The following is a 7,500-nucleotide window of genomic DNA, read 5'->3' as shown; positions in this document are numbered from 1 at the left end:
GGGAGAGGAGGAGGAGGTGTGGAGGCGGAGGTGGGAGAGGAGGTGGAGGGAGAGGAGGAGGAGCTGGAGGTGGGAGAGGATGAGGTGGAAAAGGAGGAGGAGGAGGTGGGAGAGGAAGGGGTGGGAGATAAGGAAAAGGACGTGGAAGAGGAGGAGGAGGAGGTTGGAGAAGAGGAGAAGGGAGAGGAGGAGGAGATGGAATGGTGAGGATAAACAGGGGAGGGTTGAAGAGCCCAGGGAGATCAACAGAGTGATTTCTGTCTACAACAGTGGGAGTGAAAACTGGCATGGAGTTCACAGCGAGCCGATATCTTCATCTGGAAAGCTGTTATTGGAGGAGTAAGTGATGCCCCGGACACATTGATGTCCAGAACACAACCGGGAGCATCAAAAACTTCTATAAACTCCAAAACAACGAACCTCCCTTCAGCAGCCCATCGGGGGGGGGTTCCTCCTGCAGTCTACACCCCAGTGGAGAATCGATCCTAGAAAAAACATTTTAAAGGTTTCAAAGAGAACCTAGCAGATACTTTCAGAGACATTAACAGGAACAGACTTTGATGCAGACATCCCTGAGGACATGTCTTTGGCTGCTTGGTAAAAACTAAGACTAAAACTGATATTTAGAGATGTTTAGAAACATGCGAAATAGGAGAAAGGAGGCTGGCCTTCCAGAGAAGATGTGGTGCATCAGACCAGACCAGGAAGACTTAAAGCATCCCTCATTAGAGTCTGAAGGAGGGGATGAACCTCTCTTTTATCTACTACTAAAACAAAAAGGATATTTAGGAAAACAAATTGGTGAAAAGTGTAGAAAGGAAAAAACAATGTACAACAACAATCTAGAGTGGATACGATAGGAAGAAGCCTGTTGATCACATTTACAGAACTGGAGCGAGTACACAGCTGCTTGGTAGGGACATGTGTTTTGGAGATCACAGCTATTAAAACCCCATTACACAGGGCAACAACAGAGATCATAAGTCTTTTCTGGGACTCTGGGCGTGTTTATCTTACAAATCCACCGTGAATGATGTATTTGGAAGCGAGCGAACCACACTGCGCTGAACTTTTAACGATTCGCCCAACAATTTATCGGTTTATTGATTCAAGGTAGGAGAAGAGACTCTACAGGGCCTTGTGGAAGCAGTGCACTGGAAACAGACTTTGAGTTTACACACCGCGTCCACACCCACTGACGGGCCTTTAAGGAAAACAGGAGGGTCAACGCGGTGACCAGTTTCACACGGAGCGTCTCATTGTCAGTTGATTGGTCAAACGTCTTCCAGCATTCTCTACAGTGGAGGCTAATGGAGTCTGACCTGCTGGAGGAGGAATGCCCACTCTCTCCACAGCTGCACACTGAGACCAGAGGCCATGGCCTGACCAGGGGTCAAAGGTCAGCCATGATGTGACTTGATCCTTGCGTAATCAATGGGCACAGGGGTCCTGGCCTTTCGAAAGCAAATGCTTTAAATGGATTCAAGCAACTGGGGGAGGTGAGAAATGATCGGCGAGAAGCAGGGAACTAGACAGCGAGAATAAAAACCAACAACAAGACGGTAAACAAAAGAATGAAACAATAAGGAACTACTTTTAAAAATACAAAAGTAAACAAAACAGCAGCTAGGTTTCATGTATCAAAAGCTTCCTCAATGGATGTTTGAGGATTGAAAACCCCACACGTTACTCTGTATACCTACACTGTTTACCTATGCTGTATTCCTACACTGTATTCCTACACTGTATACCTACACCGTTTACCTACACTGTATACCTACACTGTAGGTTGTATACCTATGCTACACTGTATACCTACACTGTATAACTACAATTAATACATACACTGTAGGTGTCAAAACGTTATAGGGGGGATGGTAGAACCAGGCACTGCCATGTACAACAGATGCTATTTGGCAGGTTTAAACATCACCTCCAAATATGACTAGGGAAGAATTTGCATACTCTTCTGCTCATTATTTGGCATGATAAGCATTCAACAGTCTCACTTCCTTGACAAGTAGCATAGCGTCTTTACATGGCAGCATCATTTCACTGGAAAAAAGGACTCCACTGACCCCACTGACACACACAGACCAGGCCAACTAAATAGATAATGAGCCATTTTTGGTAAGCGTCTAGAAAGCCTAGGGTCATTGGAATGCTGGGTTGGTGTGAGTTGAAGACTTTAATATAAACCTTTTGGACACAGCTCTGTAATTGATTCAGACTTTTAGTCAGTACTATCGTCATTATCAGCGGTTCCATTGTTCAGAATCTAAATAGCATTTTGAGTTTATTTCAACACCAAGGAACTGGCCTTGCGAGCGGAGTCGACACATATCAACGAAATAACACCAAAGAAAAGTAGCCAAAAAGTGTGTTCTAGAGGAGCCATTAATGGGAGTGTGGCTGATGCTGAGAGCCGCGGGGTTTAAGGCCCATAAATGTGTAGTCACCTCCGCAATGAGCAGCAGACTGGGCCGCCTGCAGCCTCTGGACAACCTGCACTACTCCGCTGCACACTTCATAAAGCCAACGCACGCATACTCCATGTGCTAATACTCAAAGGCTAACTCAGCCGGGTAACAGTGCTCAACTTGAAACAATTAATTCACTCACTCATTCCCAGGTTTACGTGGGAATGAGTGTGGAGAGCTAGCTCGGTAGCAGGCGTCCGCTGGATTTTGGCTTTAAGAAATCCAGTATTTTCTTTCAAGTGTACCATAAGGAATTCTTTGAGGAGGACTGCAAAGGGGAGGTCAAAAGGGGTAAGCCTGAGGTAAATATGAGTCAGTTGCGATCAGAAGTTGTGCTTCTTATTCTCGTTCAATTTAAAAATCCCCCCGCCATAAAAGCACCAGGGGGCTTGAACCTTCGGCAGGGGAGGAGAATAATAATCCGGCGTGGTACTTAGTAACCCAACCCCCCCCCACACCACAACCACCACCACCACCACCTCCTCCAGTCCACCTCCCACTCCCTTCCCATTGGACCTCCATCCACCCCTCCCACCCCTTACCCTACCACTTGTGCTGTGAATCTATAGGTTTAGCCACTTAGGCCCTCATTCAACATCCGTAGATGAAGAACGTTCCTCCTGAACCTCTTTCCTTTCTCTCCTCCTCTGAGCCACTCTCCTCCCTCCCTGCCCTCTGAGGAGCAGGTCCTTTCAGGAACCCCGCGGGCTCCCGCTGGTTTATGGGGAGCATTGTGATCCAACGAGCGCTCTCAGAGGGATCAGCGCTCAGAAGAGTCGCGGCGCCGCCGATTTGATCTTCTCCTCTTACACGGCCCCTTTGTAGAGTCCTCATCAGAACTTTTTGGCCCGTGGTCCATGGGAAGCCTCGGAACACACATTTGCTGTCCCATTGAAGCAGTGAAAAATAAGAATCCTTCCATGACAGCCAGAGGCTGTGCTGATGAGGACCTCGGGAACGAGTGAGAGTCAGACGCACATCACATTAGCCAGATGAAAGGAACTGGGACCCCTAGCCGAGCTTTTAGAACACTTCTCCCAAAAATGGAACAGCTATTCCCCCTGAGTGATCCTCAGTGTGGTTGAGTCAGGAATCATAAACAGGCCGTTGCAGGGGTTGCAAATCGTATTTTAGAATGTATTCCTCCGCTCTTCTCCTTGAGAGTGCTACCTGGTGTTGCCACTTGGTCCAAGCAGCACAGACTTGTTGCTTTGTGCTTTGATATCACAGTGGATAATGTCGGAATGCGATGGTTATTGTAAACTGATAGTGGAGGCTTACGTGGGGAAATCCCTTCGGCATGGCAGGCATTTACTGGTAAACCAAAACACAAAGCCTATAATCTCTGGCTCATTATGAGTGATTTTTCCCCACTCAAGCTAATGTGATGACAGTAAGAGATAGTACTGTGCTCCTAATTGTACATTGGAGAATGAGAGGCACTTTTGTCAGACGGCAGCAGCGATGACAGTACGAACACTGGGCTCGACAATGCAGTGTGACATAATGGAAATCATTTAACTGTTCTGCCCTCCACCCTGTCAGGTAGGGGAGAATAGGGGGGATACTACCTCTTACTCTAACAGTTCAGAAGCAAACTGCTACAAGTTTTAAGAGAGAAGTTGTGGCGCTTTTTAAAAAAACTGACTCTTCTGATTCATGTTCAGCTACCAACAAGTAAAAGTTTGACTTCATTTTTACCTTCTCTTTCTCCTGTTCTTTGCCCCTTTTGTGTAACTTTTATGGATGATTTAAACCGTAATGGGACTCGATAACGATGTGCTGCAAAGCGTGCCGGAGCCCTGAGACAGCGCTTTTAACGAAAAGGACCTTTTAACTCAACCAATCAGTGCTTTAGCTACACGAAGAGCGGGTTTCGCTAGGTCACACATTCATTTCAGCGTGGATCGGAAACGTTTGGTTCTCTCTCTCTCTCTCTCTCTCTCTCTCTCTCTCTCTCTCGCCCCCTTTACCTCAGGCCTAATTACCACTTTGGGAAGATAACCCTGCAATCTGCACAGATAGCGGGTCTTCCGCTCCCAGCCTCACAGACGTGTGTGAATCTCCACTCTGCTTTGAGGGCCATGTTCCGCTTGTTTGTTTGGGTTCTGACAGCTCTCCGTCAGAGACGGAGTCTCGGCTTTATTCCTAAAGGGCACCTATCTCTCCTTCCGTCATTCTGCTGTGTGTCTGGGTTTTTCACTTTGTATCAAGAGCTTAATGGCTTCTTTTGCTTTCTAATGCCCATACAGCTCTGTAGCTCAGAGTGTGAAGTCTGGAAACAAACACACAGATACACACTCACACACAGCTCACTGTGTCAAGGACACCGCATTACAGTGTTAAGTCTAATGGATTTTTGTTTGCAGCATTTTGTTGTGTTTGGAGCATTTTAGAGCAGATTTAATGATGGCGGAATGAAGCAAAGCTGTCTCTCTCTCTGCGCCGTAGTTTGTTAATGTTTCATAAATGTCATTTAGAAGTAATTTGGTAAGCAGCCTCATTAAAAACAGATGAAGGACAGATTGCCAGTGGCTGTGTTAATGCATGTCACATTAGGCCTGCATCGTGCTGCCATTCCCTGTGTTTTCAGGCATTCTATTATTTTCCTGACTCCCAAAAGATCGCCTTGCCCTCTCGATATAACAATGTAATTATCTTGTCAAATAAACTCAACAAATCAAGAAAGGCCCCAAAAGCCGAGGTCGGCAAACGGAATGAAAAACAAAAATAAATAAAAAATAGAAGCATATCATCACACCAAACATATGTGAGAGGCGTGATGCTTAGAAACCGTGCGAGCGAAGCCTTGCGGACATACAATCAATATTACATTTTCCATCGCCACCTTCATAGCTATTGTAAATGGCTTGTGTCAAAAATAATAACAGGTTGTATCAGAAACCTTGGGTTTGCAATTTCACTGCTAGTGCTCGGAGGCCCCGTCAACCTCCCTCCCCCCCCCCCCTCTCTCCCTCTCTCCATCTCGCCCTCTCTCCCCCTCTACCTCTCTCCCTCCCTCCGTCTCCCTCCCTCCCCCCTCCCTCTATGTTCTGGTGTGTCCTGGTGTCTTGGTGTGTCCTGTGTGTCCTGTGTGTTCTGGTGTGTCCTGGTGTCTTGGTGTGTCCTGGTGTATCCTGGTGTGTCCTGTGTGTCCTGGTGTGTCCTGTGTGTTCTGGTGTGTCCTGGTGTCTTGGTGTGTCCTGTGTGTTCTGGTGTGTCCTGTGTGTCCTGGTGTGTCCTGTGTGTTCTGGTGTGTCCTGTGTGTGTGTCCTGATGTGTCCTGATGTGTCCTGTGTGTGTGTCCTGTGTGTCCTGGTGTGTCCTGGTGTGTCCTGGTGTGTCCTGCTGTGTCATGGTGTGTCCTGTGTGTTCTGGTGTGTCCTGTGTGTGTGTCCTGATGTGTCCTGGTGTGTCCTGGTGTGTCCTGGTGTGTCCTGCGTGTATCTTGGTTTTTCCTGCATGTGTTCTACGTGTGTCTGCTTGTGTAATGGTGTGTCCTGCGTGTGGCCGCTGTTAGCCTGTAGCGCTGATGCTGAGTGTGGTGAGGCCTCTAGCATGCCATCCCGCTCCACTTTTGACTGCACTAAAGCCGAGAGGAGATCCGGCGCTGCAGGGACGGGCTACTCCTCACCCAAATCCTTCTGTTGATACACCACCGCTCAATTTGCTAAGCGTTTTCACTGCCGCTGATTGCTTTCACTCATCCCGTTTTGGTTGGGAGTGAACTGAACACTACAGCGGGCCCAGGCCACAGGGCTGTCTGCACCACCAGGCATCGACATTCTAATAGCCTGCTTCTCATCAGACACTCAGACTGATGCACTGCTGCTGTTTTTAATGCACGGACAACAAACAAGCGGCGAGCGTCGGCTGCTGTATTTCAAAATTGCAGGCTGTCAAACTGTCAGAGCGCTCCCATGTGATCAACACATATGACCGTGCCCGCGCCCCCCCCCCCCCCCCCCCCGCTGGGTGGAAAATGAGTTTTCAGCACACAAAGTGCTGTTGAGCTGTGCAGAGAGCCACGAGTAATGGAGGAGGACAGGATGACGCTGCCGCGGACAATCACCACGCAGAACCAGAGCGAGTCCAGCGTGTTTGTATGTGTTTGTGTGTATGTGTGTGCGTGTTTGTGTCTGTGTGTGTGTGTGTGTGTGCGTGTGCATGTGCGTGTGTTTGTGTGTGTGTCTGTGTGTGCGTGTGTGTATGTGTGTGCATGTTTGTTTGCGTATGTGTGCGCACGTTTGTGTGTGTGTGTGTGTGTGTGTGTGTGTGTGTGTGTATGTATTGATCTCCAGAGACCTCCACAGTGGCTCTCTCACAACTTTTCTCTGTCAACGAGCCGTCTAGATTGTTCTTATCTGAAGGGGAATCAGCAGGAAGGAGCAGGGTAGCCAAGTTGATCTTAGCATTGTGTGTGTGCGCGTGTGTATGTGTGTGTGCGCGTGTGTATGTGTGTCTGCCACAGGCTAAGAATCCAGCAGAGCACGTCAGGACAAGTGGGACCGAGGCATTCTAGAAGACAGGCAGACACAACACTTATATCTGACGGAAACAAACACACGCACGCAAACACACACACACACACACAGTACGCATGCAGACGCAGACAGTACAAATGCATGCGCACACACGCACACACACACACACGCACACGCACACCCAGACTGGGTGTGTGCGTGGGATATATTCTGAACAGACGCAAGCAAACACGCAGGGCACGGAGACGACTAAACGATCCATCACATGCATGAACAACCCGTACCCTGTTCACGTCCTTGTCTTGAGTTCTCCAGAGGACTGTAATCAGCAGTGTGAAGGATCTCTGTGAAAGGACGGCACTCGCTGCATCCCTCAGCCTACGACCAGGACCTTGATAGATGAGCTGGCCCATCTTTGGGCCGGACATCTAGCTCCGCTAGCCGCCTGACGACGGCTGAACCGCAGAGTCTCCATCACTCCGCTTAATTTGTCGTGACTTGCGTTGGCGTAAATACCACATTATAAATGGCCCCCC

Source organism: Pollachius pollachius (genome assembly GCF_949987615.1).
Source record: "Pollachius pollachius genome assembly, chromosome: 15".
In the NCBI taxonomy this organism is placed as follows: domain Eukaryota; kingdom Metazoa; phylum Chordata; class Actinopteri; order Gadiformes; family Gadidae; genus Pollachius; species Pollachius pollachius.
This window is presented reverse-complemented; position numbering follows the sequence as displayed.